Source organism: Oryx dammah, unplaced genomic scaffold (genome assembly GCF_014754425.2).
Source record: "Oryx dammah isolate SB20612 unplaced genomic scaffold, SCBI_Odam_1.1 HiC_scaffold_16, whole genome shotgun sequence".
In the NCBI taxonomy this organism is placed as follows: domain Eukaryota; kingdom Metazoa; phylum Chordata; class Mammalia; order Artiodactyla; family Bovidae; genus Oryx; species Oryx dammah.
The window spans coordinates 52,144,992-52,164,353 of NW_024070200.1; positions in this window are offsets into that span (position 1 = coordinate 52,144,992).

Here is a 19,362-nt window from a genome sequence, read left to right on the forward strand (position 1 = left end):
GCTCTTTGTGACTTTGTGGACTGTATCCCTCCCAGTCCACGGGATTCTCCAGGCAAGAATACAGGAGTGGGTTACCATGCCCTCCTCCAGGGGATCTTCCTGACCCAGGGATAAAACCCACGTCACCTGGGTCTCCTGCACTGCAGGAGAATTCTTTACTCACTGAGCCACCTGGGAAGCCCTTGTTATGTACCTTCCCTGATGAAAATTTAAAGCATTATTTGATATCAAAAAAGACAGACTATAAAATGCAAAATTCAAGTAAAACAAAAGCATTCTAAGAAATTCTGCACTTAGGGCAAACTGCATGGTGTTCTTCCCAGTAGATGGATGGTCCTTTTGATAGAAATGTCTGAGAAATGTTGATTTAGGGGAAATAATTCCAAGGCCAGGGCTGCCATCTTTCTGGCACAGTCCAGAAGAATTGTTTACAAATCAAGATAGGAGGATAGACTCTTTCTGGAGGAAATGCCCACTGCAGTTATAAGCAAGTCATTTCTAGGTTTATCCATATTGCTGCAAATGGCAGTATTTCATTCATTTTTATCACTAGTACACCATTGTCTGCATATACCACATCTTCTTAATTCAACAAACCCATAAATATAGAATACAGACTTGGGTTACCAAAGAGGAGAGGAAGGTGGGGAGGGACCAATTAGGGGTATGGGATTAACAGATACAAACTACTATATATGAAATAGATAAGCAACAGGATTTACTGTATAGCATGAGAAATTATACCCATTTTCTTATAATAAACTACAATGGAGTATAATTTGCAAAAATACTGAATCACTATTCTGTATACCTGAAACCAACTCATATTGTAAGCCAATCATATTGCAATTTTTTATTTATTTTTTGAATATAAATTTATTTGTTTTAATTGGAGGTTAATTACTTTACAATATTGTATTGGTTTTGCCATACATCAACATGAATCTGCCACAGGTGTACACGTGTTCCCCACCCTGAATGAAAAAAAAGAAAGAGGAACTGCTCTGGGAGTCCAGTGATTAACACTCTGTGCTTCTAATGCATGGTATGCAAGTTTGATCCCTGGTCAGGGAACTAAGATTCTCCATGCTATGCAGTGTGGCTAAAAAAATAATTAATAATAATAAAATAACAAATTAAAAAAAGAAAGAAAGCCTGCTCCCCTCCCAGGGAATTGTGGGCCTTTCTTCCACATAACCAGCATGTGTTCCAAGGTCAATACAGTTTCACACTTGTCCCACGACCCCCGGGAATAATCTGGTCTCCTCTTCATGGCAGATCTTGACTTTAGCTCCTATTAACTAAACTCTAAATGCCCTCTCCCTGGTTTAGAGGACCAGGACAAACTTGGGTGCCCTCCCTGGAGTGTGGCTTTCAGTGCTTGGGTTTTGGCCTGGGCATCACAAGCAGCATAACATTCCATCACACATAGTCTGTCTCGTGGGAACCAGACGATGTCTGGCCTCCTCTTTGCCCTGCTTTTTCCATCAAGAGAGGGCCGTTGTGCAGGATCCATGAAAATGTCTTTTTAAAAAGGCAAAACTGTCCTTCCAATCAAGATTCACGCCGCATTTTTTGAATATTTATTCATTTGTTTGGCTGTACCAGGTCTTAGTTGCGGCACATGGGCTCTTTAGCTAAGGCAGGCAAACTCTTAGTTGTGGCATGTGGGTGCTAGTTCCCTGACCAGGGATCGAACCTGTGACCCCTGTGTTGGGAGCACAGAGTCTTAGCCACTAGACAACCAAGGAAGCCCTTCATAACATATTTTTTAAACACTGGTAGCAGTTATCCCCATGCCTAAATGCTGTAAACCTCTTCTTACAGGTTTAATTTCCTTGCCCAAGTGGCTGTTTAGTGAATCAGGTTCAAACTCTTGAACCTGACATTAGAAGCTGAGGCTTAGAGAGCAATAGAGATGACCCCCTGTTTCAAAGGTACTTTTCAAGCTCTGCTGCTGTATTCCAGCAGATTTGATCCTCCCTGTAAATTCTCTGTGTCTGTCCCTGCTTAGCATCCCCCTGACCCCTTCTTTCTGCTCTTAAATGCCCTCCCCACCCAACTCTCAAACTTGATACTATTTTCCCACTCAACAGGCATCTATTTATTGAGAGCTGACCATGAGCTGGGACTGTCCTAAGTATGATGTGCAAGACAGACCATGTGCTGCCCTCATGGGGCAGTGATTCCTAGCAGGAGATAGTGGAAGAAGATATCCACAGACCCTAGGTGCTAGGAAGAAAACAAAACACGATCTAGACAACAGAGCATGACCGGGAAGCTCAGGTGGTCCCGACAATCCTCTCTGAGAGGGGGCTTTCAGCTGAGACCTACAAGGAGACAACCCCCTGCTCTTCAGAAGAAAAAGCATTTCAAGGAAAGACTAGCAACAAAGGCTTAGGGAATAGATGAGTTTAGTGAGCCTGAGAATCTGGAAGGAAGTGAGGGTGGCTGGAGCAAATCAAGCTAGAGACAGGGCAGGTGAGGCTTGAGAGGGGCCTGGCCTCGTAGGACCCTGTAGACAGCGGGCGGGTGGGGGCATTTCAATTCTGTTTTGAGTGTGTAGGGACACAATTAGAGGATTTGGGGAAGAGAAGGAACATGACGCTGGGCATGAATTCATCAGTACCGTACAAGTGATCCGTGCTTGGGGTGCGTTCTTAAGCTCACTAAGCCTTAGTTTTAGGACCTACCTCCTTGGGCTACTATGGTAAACAAAGGGAGAATAAATGCAGCCACAACTGCCCAACCTCTAGCCCAACAGGCCTATGGCAGGTGTTAACATCAGACACAGCTACCTGATCATCTTTAGCTGCAGGGGATGGCTTTTGCCTAATGCATCCCTTAGCAACATATTTGTACATTTCAAAGCCTTTTATCTATCATCCATCAATTGGTCTATCATCACTCTCTTTCTGCATATTTCTTATCTCTCCCTATTAATCAGTGAATACCTTGAGAGACAAGATCATGCCTTACTTATTTTGGGGTCTTCACAAAACTAACTTTAGCGTATTTCACAGGGCAAAAATTCAGCATTTATTAAATGAATTGGGCTTCCCAGGTGGTGCTAGTGGTAAAGAAGCCACCTGCCAGTGAAGGAGATGCAAGAGATGCCAGTTTGATCCCTGGGTCAGAAAGATCCCCTTTGGAGTAGGAAATGGCACCCCACTCCAGTGTTCTTTCCTGGAAAATTCCATGTGCAGAGAAGTCTGGCAGGCTACGGTCCACTGGATCACAAAGAGTCAGACACTACTTACTGAGTGACCGAGTACATTAAATAAATACATGGATTTTTAAAAAAAGAAAGAAAACTAAAATTGGTACCTGAGATCTTTAACATTCTGCATGGGGAGAAAAAAAAACTTGCAATTTCACACATCTCTTGTGAGGTTTATATTCTTGAAAGAGAGAGATGATGAGAAAATTATTTGCCAGGATCTTCAAGGAATAAAAACTTTGGAGAAGATGATGATCAGTGTCATGATTTCAAAATGAAGAGCCAAAAATGAAGAGTCAATTCCAACTCTTCTCTCTGCTCTGTGGTGAGGCTCAATGAGGGTGCTTTCGGAAGAATGGGCCATTGTGAGACCCTGCTGACCCTTCCCCAAATCCTTCCTATGTGACCTGAACCTCAAATGCAGGCCTGAGTCAGCCCCAACCTGAATGAAGGATAAGGAGGCATTCTAGCCCAGGGGATGAGCTATAGAAACAGCTTTGTCATTAAGAAGTGGGGGCGGGGTGGGGGATGAGGAAGAGGGAGGAGAGGAGGAGAAGAAACAAATAATAAACGGATACCATTTGTTGAGTCCTTGCTGTGTATCTATAACTGCACTACCACTTTGATTTATTTATGTGTGTGCTAAGTTGCTTCAGTCGTGTCTGACTCTTTGTGACCCCAGGGACTGCAGCCTGCCAGGCTCCTCTGTCCATGGGATTTCCCAAGCCAAAATACCGGAGTAGGTTGCCATGCCCTCCTCCAGGGGATCTTCCCAGCAAAGGGACTGAACCTGCGTCTCCTGCACTGGCAGGCAGATTCTTCAGCACTGAGCCTATAGGGAAGCCCCGAGACCCCTTTGGGCCACTACAAAAGCGCAAGACCACTAGCCATATCCGTGGTTCTGACTGTGGCCTATGGACCTCAGAGACTATTGTCAGTAGGATTTTAGGATCTTCTAGTTCTCCTTTCTTGAGCATCAATTTTCTAGGATGGCCAGGTGTTAAGACAGATAGAAATATGAATAAAACACCATCTTTACCATTGAGAACTTGCAAGCTTGTCAAGGAAACACGGAACGTTAACAACCAATGGCTTAAAATAATCAGCAGAGGAATAGAAAATATCTGAGAAATGGTCTTTGGGCTGAATGCCTGGATCCATTAGATTGTGGAATTTTCCTTTATCCTTGAAGTTTACCAGGAAATTCCCTAGATCATGCATCAGACTGTTTCAGTTCCACCATCTTTCTTGGAGTTCAGGGAAACCGCTCGATTTGAAGAGTCAAAGAATTTGCTTTCACTGAAGATGTGTTTTTGTTTCTCTTTTTGTTTCTTTTCAGTCTGACAAGCTGCCCATACTTTTTTTTCTTTTCATTTTTTCTTCTCTTTTTCTTCCATCCATGTAAGCAGTGCTTTATTTTGTATTATTTATTCTCTTTCTAACTTTTTATCTTATATTGGAGTATAACCAATTAAAAATGTTGAGATTGTTTCAGGTGGACAGCAAAAGGACTCAGCCATACATAAACTTGTATCAGTTTTCCCCAAAACTCACCTCCCATCCAGGCTACCACTATCACAAAAACCAGAGTTCCATGTGCTATACAGTAGGTCCTGTTGGTTATCCATTTTAAATATAGCAGTGTGTACATGTCCAACCCAAATTTCCTAACTATACTTCCCCTCCTCCTTCCCTCCTGATAAGCATAAGTTCGTTCTCTAAGTCTGTGAGTCTGCTTCCGTATTGTAAATAAGTTCCTTTATATCATTTCCTTCTAGCTTCCAACATAAAGGATATCACATGATATTTCTCCTCTGTCTGACTTCCTTAACTCAGATGACAGCCTCTAGGTCCATCCATGGAAGTAGTAGTTTCTTTCCGTACTATCTGTCCTCTTTCACATTTTTCTCCTTCTGTTGTTTTTTGTTCAGTTGCTAAGTCGTGTCTCTCTCTTTGTGACCCGGTGGGCTGCAGCACCAGGCTCTTCTGTCCTCCACTGTCTCCCAGAGTTTGCTCAAATTCAGTGCATTGAGTCAGTGATGCCATCCAACCAGCTCAGCCTCTGTCACCCCACTTCTCCTGCCCTCAATCTTCCCCAGCATCAGAGTCTTTTCCAATGAGTTGGCTTTTTGCATCAGGTGGCCAAAGTACTGGAGCTTCAGCTTCAGCATCAGTCCTTCCTATGAATATTCAGGGTTGATTTCCTTTAGGACTGACTGGTTGGATCTCCTTGCTGTCCAAGAGACTCTCAAGAGTCTTCTCCAACACCACAGTTCAAAAGCATCAGTTCTTCGGCGCTCAGTCTTCTTTGTGGTCCAACTCTCACATCCATACATGACAACTGGAAAAACCATAGCTTTGAATATATGGACCTTTGTTGGCAAAGTAATGTCTCTGCTTTTTAATACACTGTCTAGGCTTGTCATAGCTTTTCTTTGTGGCTGCAGTCACCATCCACAGTGATTTTGGAGCCCTGGAAAATAAAATCTGTCACTGTTTCCACTTTTGCCCCATCTATTTTCCTTGAAGTGATGGAACTGGATGCCATGGTCTTAGTTTTTTGAATGTTGAGTTCTAAGCCAGCTTTTTCACTCTCCTCTTTCACCTTCATCAAGAGGCTCTTTAATTCCTCTTTGCTTTTTGCCATTAAAGCAGTATCATCTGCATATCTGAGGTTGTTGATATTTCTCCCAGCAAACTTGATCCCAGGTTGTGCTTCACCCAGTCCAGCATTTCGCATGATGCACTCTGCATATAAAGCTAAATAAGCAGGGTGACAATACACAGCCTTGATGTACTTCTTTCCCAATTTTGAACTAGTCTGTTGTTCCATGTCCAGTTCTAATTGCTGCTTCTTGACCTGCATACATGTTTCTCAGGAGGCAGGTAAGGTGGTCTGATATTCTCATCTCTTTAAGAATTTTCCACAGTTTGTTGTTATGCAAAATCCTAAAAGATGATGCTGTTGAAGTGCTGCACTCAATATGCCAGTAAATTTAGGAAACTCAGCAGTGGCCACAGGACTGGAAAAGGTCAGTTTTCATCCTAATCCCAAAGGAAGGCAATGCCAAAGAATGTTCAGACTACCATAAATTATCATTCATTTCACATTCTAGCAAGGTAATGTTCAAAATCCTTCAAGCCAGGCTTCAACAGTACATGAACCAAGAACTTCCAGATGTTTAAGCTGGATTTAGAAAAGGCAGAGGAACCCAGAGGTCAAATTGCCAACATCCACTGGATCAAAAAAGAAAAGGCAAGGGAATTCCAGAAAAACACTTATTTCTGCTTCACTGACTATGCTAAATCCTCCTTCTGTTACTCTTTCACATTGTGGAACTAATGCCGTCCTGAGTCCGTTCTCCAAGGCTTGTATCTTGTCCCAGGAGAATGCCTTCTCTTTGCATTTTCACTCTGTTCAAGTTATTTCTTCCTCTCCGTCTCCCAAGCCACTAATCTTCTCATTCAGTTTATCTTTTCAATTTCTTCATTGGCAAACTCTTCTTTTTTTAGTGCCAAGAAGTCTTTTCCTGCTATACCTAAATCTCCTTTAGTGGGTTGAACAGTGTTCCCCAAATTTATACCCTCCCAGAACCTCAGAATGTGACCTGATTGGGAAATAGGGTCTTTGCAGATATAATTAGTTTGGATGAGTCATGCTGGATTAGGATGGGCCCTACTCCAAGAACCAGTGTCCTCATTAAAAGAGAGAGAGAGAGCGGACACAGAACAGAAAGCCATGTGACCGTGAAGGGAGAGATCAGAATTATACATCCCGAACCCCCAAAGCCCCAAGGATTGCCCAGAGCCTCCAGGAGCTGAAGGGGCAAAGATGAATCCTCCTATATGGTCCTCCAAAGAGAACAGAGCCCTGCTGGCACCTTGATTTTATTTTTTTAGTTACTTTTCAATGGAGTATTTTTGCTTTACAATGTTGTGCTACTTTCTGCTGTACAGCAAAGTGAATCAGTTATACATATACATACATCCCCTCTTTTTTTGATTTCCTTCCCATCTGGGTCACCACAGAGCACCGAGTTCAGTTCCCTGTGCTATACAGTAGGTTCTCATTAGTTATCTATTTTATACATGGTGTCAATAGTGTATATCTGTCCATCTCAGTCTTCTGATTCATCCCACCCCTCCTTTCCCCCTTGGTAGCCATACATTTTATTCTCTACATTGGTGTCTCTACTTCTGTTTTACAAATAAGATCATTTATACCATTTTTCGGGCCTTCCCAGGTGGTACTAGAGGTAAAGAACTCACCTGCCAGTGCAAGAGACAAGAGACGCAGGTTCGATTCCTGGGTTGGGAAGACCCCCTGGAGGAGGGCATGGCAACCCACTCCAGTATTCTTGCCTGGAGAATCCCATGGATAGAGGAGCCTGGTGGGCAACAGTTCATAGGGTTGCAGAGAGTCAGACATGAATGAAGAGATTTAACATGCATACATACCATTTTTCTAAATTCTGCATATATGCATTCACATACAGCATTTGTTTTTCTCTTTCTAATTTACTTTTTGCCATGAAATGATGGGACTGGATGCCATGATCTTAGTTTTCTGAATGTTGAGCTTTAAGCCAGCTTTTTCACTTCATGGCAAATAGATGGGGAAACAGTGGAAACAGTGGCTGACTTTATTTCTCTGGGCTCCAAAATCACTGCAGATGGTGACTGCAGCCATGAAATTAAAAGATGCTTACTCCTTGGGAGGAAATGACCAACCTAGACAGCATATTCTAAAGCAGAGACATTACTTTGTCAACAAAGGTCCATCCTGACATGGCTATGGTTTTTCCAGTGGTCATGTATGGATGTGAGAGTTGGACTATAAAGAAAGCTGAGCACCGAAGAATTGATGCTTTTGAACTGTGGTGTTAGAGAAGACTCTTGAGAGTCCCCTGGATTGCAAAGAGATCCAACCAGTCCATCTTAAAGGAGATCAGTCCTAGGTGTTCATTTGTAGGACTGATGTTGAAGGTGAAACTCCAATACTTTGGCCACCTGACGCAAAGAGCTGACTCATTGGAAAAGACCCTGATGTTGGGAAAGATTGAGGGCAGGAGGAGAAGGGAATGACAGAGGATGAGATGGCTGGATGGCATCACCAACTCAATGGACATGGGTCTGGGGGGACTCCAGGAGTTGGTGATGGACAGGGAGGCCTGGTGTGCTGCAGGTCATGGGGTTGCAGATAGTTGGACACAACTGAGCGACTGAACTGAATTTACTTTACTGTGTATGACAGTCTCTAGGTCCATCCACATCTCTACAAATGACCCAGTTTCATTCCTTATTATGACTGGGTAATATTCTGTTGTATATATGTACCACATCTTTATCGATTCCTCTGTTGATGGACAATTAGGTTGCTTCCATGTCTTGGCTATTGTAAAAGGTGCTACAGTGAACACTGGGGTGCGTGCGTCTTTTTGAATTATGGTTTTCTCTGGGTATATGCCCAGTAGAAGTGCATGTGAGCATGCATGTGAGTGCTAAGTCACTTCAGTCATGTCCAATTCTTTGCAACCACAGGGACTGCAGCCCACCAGGCTTCTCTGTCCATGGGATTTCCCAGGCAATAACACTGGAGCCATGCACTTCTCCAGGAAATCTTTCCAACACAGGGATCGAACCTGCATGTCTTACATCTCCTGCAATGTCAAGTAGATTCTTTACCTCTACACCTTGATTTTAAACTTCTGGGTTCCAGGGCTCTGAGAACAAATTTCTATTATTTCAAGCCACCATGTTTATGTTCATTTCTTAATTCAGCCATCACAAACTACTATACTTGGTCATCATTTTTGCTGAAATTGTCTTTTCCAGTCTCCTGTTTCAAACTCCTCTGCTGTTTGTTTTGCAGAGCCCTTCCTCCCAGCTCCTGGGTTCCTTTGCCTATGCTTTTATTTCCCTCCACTGTTCATGGAGTCTAAGTCAGAGCTGCGGCAGAGCCCTGAACAGAGGCAGCCCTGAGAGATGGGTGCACATGTCGGCCAGTGTCTGACAAGGCAGGCCAGGTTGGCACTCGTTCAACATTAGGATCAGAGAGGACTCTGTGCCCATGACCTTACCAGGAACAGAAATATCAGAGGACTTCCCTGGTGATCCAGTGGATAAGACTCTTCACTCCCAGTGCAGTGGGCCCAGGTTCTATCCCTTGTCAGGGAACTAAGATCCCACATGCTGCAACTAAGCCCACACACTGCAACTCCTGAGACCCTGAGCTCTAGAACCCATGAACCTCAACATAGAGGGCTGCAATGAAGACCCCGTGCACCAAAATTTTATTTTAAATTTAGAAAGACCAGTCAGTCTTCCATTCAGGCAGGAACCATCCCAACCTGAAGGTCCCAGTTCTTCTCAGACTAGGTTAGGTTCCTTCTAAAACCCACCAGGCTCACGTTGGTCCTCACGCCAGGGTTCTCAGACAATCCAACCACCTGGAAAGTAGGATTTTATAAAGTAAAATTGCTTTCAGGAGAGCCTGAGGCTCCTTCCTCAGAACTCCCTGGGGGTCTCAAAGATGTCCAAAGAGTCATCAATGCCCTCACACACCACCACTCCCGATCCCACCCACCCCATATATACACATCAATGGCCTTAGAGGTCTTGCTTCCTGAAGATGGGGGAAATCCAGCCAGAAAGGGGAAGCTTTTCTACTTTATTTATTGTTCAATGTTTCATCTTTAACATCTTTATTGCTCAATTTATTTTTCTGATTTCTTTTTATTAATTTTTACTAGAGAATAGTTGCTTCCTGATAGCTCAGTTGGTAAAGAATCCACCAGCAATGCAGGAGACCTGGGTTTGATCCCTGAGTTAGAAAGATCCCCTGGAGAAGGGAAAGGGTACCCACCCCAGCATTCTGGCCTGGAGAATTCCATGGACTGTATAGTCCAAGGGGTCGCAAAGAGTCAGACACAACTGAGTGACTTTCACTTTCACATAGCTGCTTTAAAATATTGTGCTTGTTTCTACTGTACAGCAAAGTGATTCAGTTACATGCATACGTATATCCCTCCTTTTTTGGACTTCCTCCACATTTAGGTCACCACAGAGCACTGAGTAGAGCTCCCTGTGCTGCACAGTAGGTTCTCATTCAGTTCAGTTCAGTCGCTCAGTCGTGTCCGACTCTACGACCCCATGAATCGCAGCACGCCAGGCCTCCCTGTCCATCACCAACTCCCAGAGTTCACTCAGACTCGCGTCCATTGAGTCCATGATGCCATCCAGCCATCTCATCTTCGGTCGTCCCCTTCTCCTCCTGCCCCCAATCCTTCCCAGCATCAGAGGCTTTTCCAATGAGTCAACTCTTCTCATGAGGTGGCCAAAGTACTGGAGTTTCAGCTATAGCATCATTCCTTCCAAAGAAATCCCAGGGCTGATCTCCTTCAGAATGGACTGGTTGGATCTCCTTGCAGTCCAAGGGACTCTCAGGAGTCTTCTCCAACACCACACTTCAAAAGCATCAATTCTTTGGTGCTCAGCTTTCTTCACAGTCCAACTCTCACATCCATACATGACTACTAGAAAAACCATAGCCTTGACTAGATGGACCTTAGTCGGCAAAGTAATGTCTCTGCTTTTGAATATACTATCTAGGTTGCTCATAACTTTTCTTCCAAGGAGTAAGCGTCTTTCAATTTCATGGCTGCAGTCACCATCTGCAGTGATTTTGGAGCCCCAAAAAATAAAGTCTGCCACTGTTTCCACTGTTTCCCCATCTATTTCCCATGAAGTGATGGGACCGGATGCCATGATCTTCGTTTTCTGAATGTTGAGCTTTAAGCCAACTTTTTCACTCTCCTCCTTTACTTTCATCAAGAGGCTTTTTAGTTCCTCTTCACTTTCTGCCATAAGGGTGGTGTCATCTGCATATCTGAGGTTATTGATATTTCTCCCGGCAATCTTGATTCCAGTTGTGTTTCTTCCAGTCCAGCGTTTCTCATGATGTACTCTGCATAGAAGTTAAATAAGCAGGGTGACAATATACAGCCTTGACGTATTCCTTTTCCTATTTGGAACCAGTCTGTTGTTCCATGTCCAGTTCTAACTGTTGCTTCCTGGCCTGCATACAGATTTCTCAAGGGGCAGGTTAGGTGGTCTGGTATTCCCATCTCTTGAAGAATTTTCCACAGCTTATTGTGATCCACACAGTCAAAGGCTTTGGCATAGTCAATAAAGCAGAAATAGATGTTTTTCTGGAACTCTCTTGCTTTTTCCATGATTCAGCGAATGTTGGCAATTTGATCTCTGGTTCCTCTGCCTTTTCTAAAACCAGCTTGAACATCAGGAAGTTCACAGTTCAGGTATTGCTGAAGCTTGCCTTGGAGAATTTTGAGCATTACTTTACTAGCGTGTGAGATGAGTGCAATTGTGTGGTAGTTTGAGCATTCTTTGGCATTGCCTTTCTTTGGGATTGAAATAAACACTGACCTTTTCCAGTCCTGTGGCCACTGCTGAGTTTTCCAAATGTGCTGGCATATTGAGTGCAGCACTTTCACAGCATCATCTTTCCTGTTTTGTACGTGGTAGTATATACATGTCAATCCCCATCTCCCAATGCCTTCCACCCACACTCCCCCATTAGTGTCTATTCACTTGTTCTCTACATCTGTGTCTATATTTCTGTTTTGCAAATACATCCATCTGTACCATTTCTCTTGATTCCACATATATGCATTGATATGTGATATTTGTTTTTCTCTAATTGCTTATTCTAATATTAAAGGAGTCCGTGTTGGAAATTTCCAGGACATGACCTCATTTTCCTGGGATAACATGGGGCAGACATAAGCCTGAAGCTCAGCCCCAGGAAGGTAACTACAAGAGCAGGAGCCTGTGCTATACAAATCCCTCTTGTACTCCTGGTGTTTATTTCCTTTTGCTCATCTCTAAAAACCCAAGCTGCTTGGCTGGGCTGTGGGCCTGAGTGTGAAAGGAGGCTTGAGGCCCCTGGGGACCCAGGATGGAGGCCACAGCACCAGTCAGGAGGGTGCCCAGTGGAGAGGGTCAGGGTGCCATGATCTTCCTCCCCTGCTAGCAGATGCTACTTGAAAAACTTTGAAAAGTTTGGAGTTTGACTTCACTGAGGAAGCAGCAGTCCCTTCCTTCTTATCTCTTTTTTAAGAGATAGACATAGAACCTCTACAACTAGGGTTTCCAAGAGTTGGTTGGTTGATTGCTTGGTTGGCTTTTATTTTCTGCGATGATATTCACATAACATAAAATTCACCATTTTCAAGTGAAAAACTCAGTGACCTCCAGTATATTCACAACGTGGTGCCCCCAGTACCTCCACCTAGTTCTAGAATATTTTCACCACCCCCAAAGGAAATTCTTCCTCAATAAGCAGTCCCTCCCATTCTCTTTCCTTCTCTCAGCCCCAAGAAATCACCAGACTGTGTTCTGTCTCTGTGGACCTATTTTGGACATGTCATAGAATGGAATCATAGAATGTGATCTTTTGTATCTGGCTGCTTTGACTTAGCATGATATGTTTGAGGTTCGTCCACACTGTAGCACGTATTAGTATTTCATTCCTTTTTGTGGCTGCGTAATATTCCATGGCATAGACAGACCACGTGTTTAGCCACTCATCCACTGGTGGGCATTTGGGCTGCTTCCGCCTTTTGACTCTTCTGAGTAGTGCTGCTATGAACCTGGTCATATATGTATGTGTTTGAGTTCCAGTTTCCTTGTTTTCCCAGGTGGTACTAGTTGTAACGAACCTATCTGCCAGTTCAGGAGATCCATCTGAGTTGGGAAGATCCTGTGGAGGAGGGAAACCACTCCAGTATTCTTGCCTGGAGAACCCCATGGACGGAGGAGCCTGGACACCACTGAGTGGCTGAGCACGCATCCCATGTTTTCAGGTGTAGAGCCAGGAGTGGAACTGTGAGACTTTCCATTTTAAAACCAGAAAAGTGGGACTTCCCTGGTGGTTCGATGGTCAAGACTCCAAGCTCCCAATGCAGAGGTGGTGGTGGTTTAGTCACTAAGTCCTGTCCGACTCTTGAGACCCCATGGGCTGCACCCTGCCACACTCCTCTGTCCATGGGATTCTCCACGCAAAACAACTGGAGTGGGTAACCCTTGCCTTCTCCAGGGAATCTTCCAGACCCAGGGTTCGAATCCCAGTCTCCTGCATCACAGGTGGATTCTTCACTAACTGAGCTACCAGGGAAGCCCTCCAAGACAGAAGGCCCGGGTTCAACCCCTGGTCAGGGAACTAGATCCCATACCCACATTGCAAGCAGATTCTTTACTGAGCCACCAGGGAAGTCCCATGCTAGAACTAAGACCCAGCAATGACAAATAAATAAATAAGATTTAAATAGATAAAACCAGGAAAGTCTCAGGCAAACCAGGATGAGCCTGTCACCTAGCAGTGTTGAGCATTAGAATACTAGGTGCTCAGATACAAAGGTGCTTCTCTGGTGGCTCAGACGGTAAAGAATCTGCCTGTAATGCAGGAGACCCGGGTTCAATCCCTGAGCTGGGAAGATCCCCTAGAGAAGGGCATGGCAACCCACTCCAGTATTCTTGCCTGGAGAATCCCCATGGACAGAGGAGCCTGGCGGGCTACAGTCCATGGGGTCACAAAGAGTTGGACATGAATGTGAGACTCACATTTTTCTTTCAGATACAAAGAGAAACAAGGAAGTGCAGTCTGGAAAGAGACACGTGAACAGATGATTCCGATCCAGGGTCAGTAGAGTTGAGAGAAAACCCAGAGAAGAGGCATCTGGCCCAGCAAAGAGTGAATGCGGAAGAGAAGGATTTGATCTGGAAAATCCTTCTCGAAAGAACAAGATCCAGCCCAGCCCTCAGGGACTAACAAGTAGGTTGGGGAGATGCTCAGACAGAGATTAACAAATGCTAAAATAGAGATCTGCCTGATGATTTTGCAACCCCATGGACTGTAGCCCACCAGGCTCCTGTTCATGGGATTTTCCAGGCAGGAATACTGGTCTGGGTAGCCATGCCCTCCTCCAGGGGATCTTCCCAACCCAGGGATCGAACACTTGTCTCCTGTGTTGGCAGACGGATTCTTTACCTCTGAGCCACCAGGGAAGTCCTCTAGAGGGACACAGGGGTGGAAAGAGGGGAACACTGGAGGGTCAAGCAGCTTTACAGAGCAGAGGCACCTTGGCTGACTTTGGAAGGACAAACAGAAGTCAACCTGATGCAGAATGGAGGGGATTATAGATGGCATGAAGGATGTGCTCAGAGACACAGCAGCAGGGCAGGAAAAGTGGGAAATGAACGTCCCACTCCCGAGGATTTAAGCAAAAGACCTTGCAGCTGTAACGTGATGCCAAAAACCATGACTTCTCCCACAAATTACACTGTGCCATCGAGACCTGAAGTTTCCATGGCAAGGAGCCGTGAAAATTGTGCTCATCAGAGGATGCGCTGCAAAGTTGGATTTTAGCTTAATTTAAACAGGTTCCAAAAGGACAACTGGCCTGAGCCAAGATATCGTTTTCTGCTAGCAAAATCCTGTTAATGTTTCGTCTAATCAGTAAGACAAAAAAAAAGCCCATTGCTGGACTCTCTGGTGGTCCAGTTGTTTAGACTCCATGCTTCCAGTGCAGGGGGCAGGGGTTCAATCCTTGGTTAGGGAACTAACCAAGATCCTTCACAGAATGGCCAAAAAAAAAAAAAAAGAGCCCATTGCTTTTTCCAATATTATAATTACTTTGGTCACTAATTTCTAAGATGGGGCCCTATAAGTATCATGAAGGACTCAACGTAATAATGAAAATGGTCCTCGTGTGTGGGCTGCTCTTGGGCTGACTGGTTGGTCATGGTCATGGGATTGTCCCTCATAGAAATAAACCCGACGTTTATCTCCATCTGCGGCATCTCCAAAAACTGTGCCTCTGGCCTCTCAGGATGTAATCACCTTTGGGGATCTGAGGGAACAAAATAAAACTTCTGATACTGAGCAGGATCCTGTGGGGCTCCCAGGCACAAAGGCTTTCTGTGTCCCACATCCCTTTGATTACAGGAAACAACCTTCATGCAGCCTCCATGACCTTCCCTGGGTTCCAATAGGCAGATTCAAGCAGTTGTTAATGAGGGAAGGGAGGGGATGCGAGACCAGGGAGAGACGGTCAAGAGGAGCCTTGGGGCAAGATCCTGGTTCCTCATCAATGGATACACATAGCAATATCTTTGAGTTGTTCTTCAGATACTAAAACCCCCTCCAGGTGGAAGAAGTTGATGATTAATGATGGTAGGCTGCCCACCAGCCTGTAGACCTCAGACCAATTGTATATGAGGGTTGAGGATGATGACTCTTTGCCACCAATTCATCAGAAGAATATCCATGAGCTGATCACATCCTCTTTGAACAATTGCTATAAATCTCATTATCGTCACAGTTTTGAGGGTATTAGCCCTCCATGGCTCCCTTTTCCTGGCAAAGCAATAAAGCTATCCTCTTCTACTTCACCCAAAAGTCTGTCTCCGAGGTCTGATTCAGTACTGATTTATAGAGTAGCTGAGTATGCTAGCCAATATACCACTGGTTAAGTTTTCGCATGTCTGAGTTTATTGATACATTACAAATTTTATAAAGCGTACACAAAAAGTAAAAACGTTAAAGTACGAAATGGGACAGAGATCTAATTCAAAGTACGATGATTTCCTTCTTTCCCTCTAAAGACTTGTTTTACAAACATGGCTTTAGATACATTCAAACCAGATGCTATCCTCCAAGATTCCATTTAAAAGCTCTCCCTTTAAAAGCTGGGGTGATCTCTGACATGCCAATAATCAGCTGAAATCAGGTACCAGGATTTCAGAAGTTGGTTTCTTCTGCTTTCTCTGTCTGGTCCTGTCCTTCCCTCTTCCGAGGACCCCTCCTGGACTGAGTTCCACCTCTCAACAAGCAGCCCAGGTTAGGGCCCCTCATTCTTTCTGCATTCCTGGAGGAATGCCTGGAGGCAACAACTTCCTCTGAGGTCAGACCACATCCTTCTGTTGCCAAAGAAATGCGAAAATCTGCAGCTGTTTCCTTCCACTGGCAACCCTGTAAAGAGTAATAGAACAGCCTTGTTAGTCCCAAGGCCCATTGGTGAAGGGCACAGCCTCCCCTTGATAGACTGGCAGTGGGAATCAGCAGGCCATTCGTCACTCTCGTATCATGTTAGCAAGGCCTGGATTAGGTCTGAAAACCCTGATGTCCTCACATAGCAGGTGGATTTGTTTATTCAGAGTCCTGTCCTGCCCAAGAAGAAATTTGAAACAGAGTAGCTTCCCACTGTCCTGGAGCCTGCACAAAATATGCCTGCCATGAACTGAGGAGCCACCAAATGGCCAGAATGGGACCCTGGTTTCCAGTCACTTCACCCACTTCTGAGTCACGGAGTTCCAAAGGGCACAGTTGGGAGGAAGATATTGACCTCCAAGTCCACTGATGTTTCATGAGCAGGAATCACCGAGTGACAGGCTTGAGTGGGCTTGGGGTTTGAATACAGACTGGCTTAGGTTGGATTCCTGGCTTGGCCACTTACTGTAATTGTTATCGTTGTTCAGTCACTAAGGCACGTCCGACTCTTTGTGACCCCATGGACTGCAGCACACCAGGCTTCCCTGTCCTTCATTATCTTCCAGAGTTTGGTCAAACTCATGTGCCCTGAGTTGGTAATGCCATCTAAACATCTCATTCTCTGTTGTCCCCTTCTCCTCCTGCCCTCAATCTTTCCCAGCATCAGGGTCTTTTCCAATGAGTCAGCTTTCTGCATCAGGTGGCCAAAGTACTGGAGCTTCAGCTTCAGCATCAGTCCTTCCTATGAATATTCAGGGTCGATTTCCTTTAGGATTGACTGGCTTGATCTCCTTGCTGTCCAAGGGACTCTCAATAGTCTTCTTCAGCACCACAGTTCAAAAGCATCAATTCTTTGGTGCTGAGTCTTCTTTATGGTCCAACTCTCACATCCACACATGACTACTTACTATGATAGTTCTGCTAGTTTTCTAGGGCAATCACAACAAAGTCCCTGAAACAACAGAAATGGATTCTCTCACAGTTCTGGAGACTGGAGGTCTGATATGAAAATGTTGGTGGACAATGCCCCCTTCAAAACTCTGGGGCAGGGTGGACTCCTTTTATCCCTCTTCAAGTTCCTGGTAGCTGAGGAGGACTTTGGCCCAGGGAGGCAAAAGTCCAGACTGTCTCCATCTGCACACGAATGTCTTCCCTCTGCATCTGTGTCCAAATCTCCCTAGGACAACTATGACCTTGAATTTAGAGCCCACTCTACTTCAGGATTTCCCCAATGGCTCAAGTGGTAAAGAATCTGCCTGCAATGCAGGAGACTCAGAAGATGTGTGTTCAATCCCTGAACTGAGAAGATCCCCTGGAGGAAGAAATAGCAACCCACTCCAGTATTCTTACCTGGAGAATCCCATGGACAGAGGAGCCTGACGGGCTACAGTCCACTGGGTCGCAAGAGAGATAAACACAGCTGAGCACGCACACCTCACGCCTTCTACCTCAGGGGAGCCCCGTCTTAACTAATTATATCTGCATGACCCTATTTCCAAACAGAGTAACACTTGAGGTACTAGGGGAGGTTGGGGAGCCGATCTAGGGCTTCAGCATGTGCTTTTGAGGGGTGAACTTCAACCCGCAATGCTGAGTGACTTCAGTTAACTTGATTAACCTCTCTGAGCCTCAGTTTTCTTAGCTTAAGGAAACGGTGCTGTGATCCACTTCCCACAGCCGCTGTAACGCTCTGGTAGGATCCATGGGGAAGTTTCTGGTGGACGCTCAGTGAGCCTAGTTCCTCTTTTCTCTTCCTTCATGCCTTGCAACCTCTCCCTCTTGACTCATCTCTTCCCCATATTGGGGAAACATTTGTCCTCTATTCAGAGATCACCTGTCTGCCTGCTGAGCCATGGATTCAGCCATAGGTATAATGTAATCACAGCCAAAAAAGAAAAGAGGTAGGCAATTTCCCTGGTGGTCCAGTGGTTAAGAATCTGCCTTCCAGTGCAGGGAACATGGGTTCAATCTCTGATTGGGGAACTAATCAGTGCCCCATGTGGCACGGGGCAACTATGCCCATGAACAGCCACTACTGAGGCCGCGCACCACAGCTAGAGAGAAACCTGCACGCTGCAACCAAGATCCGATGTAGCCAAATAAATAAATAAGTATTTAAAAGGAAAAAGAAAAGATGCAATGAAATGACTTGCATGTCAATCTAGTCTGGAAATGGGTGGGCTTGGTGTGCTCAGCATTGAAAAATCGTAAGGTTCAGAGGACAGTCTTTGGACAGTCATTATGCTCTTTGGACAGTCATTCTATTTCTTGATATTCTCCCTAAACAGCTGGTCTATGTGAAAAGGGTATTCATGACAGCATTGTTTATCCAAGCAATAGACTGAAAGCAGCCTATATTTTATGGTCCTTCCATGCCATAAAATACTATGTAGTCATTAAAAACAAATGAGGCAGCTCTCTGTATGGTGATATGGCATGACCCCCAAGATAAACTTTTACATGAAAAAGCGTGGTTTGAGGAAAGAAGGATGAATAAGCAGAACACAGAGGGTTTTAAAGGCATTGAAATGCTTTGTATGATACTATAATGAAGGATATATGTCATTATACATTTGTCCAGACCCACTGTTGTGCTGTAAGAACTTATGGAAAACCTGAATGAACTTTTTGGCCAACCCAATACTTAAGTAGTTGGTGTAGCCACATGAGACGAGACCAGAAGGAGGGGTGGGGGACAGGTGAGAGAAGGGACCGCAGACCCGGCTCACACCCGGAGCACAGAGGGCAGACGCAGGGGGAACAGCTGAGGCTCCTGGGCATGGTGGCACCGTCAGCCTCCACAAGCACATATACGTTAGTGCCTACTGGAGAGGGCAAGGCTATTGAGAGAGTATATTCCCCCAAAAGGCCAGGAAGAAAAGAAAGCCAAGGAGCTGACAACTAAAACACCCTCCAGTCCATGCACATGGAATGTCCCATTCCCTCAGGTTCTTGCCAGGTGACTGGCTAATTTGATAAACTAATTGAGATGCACAATTGGGCATTATTTCATGAACACCTCATGGGGACACATAGAAGGTTTCCTCTTGAATCAACTTGACATTGCAGTATT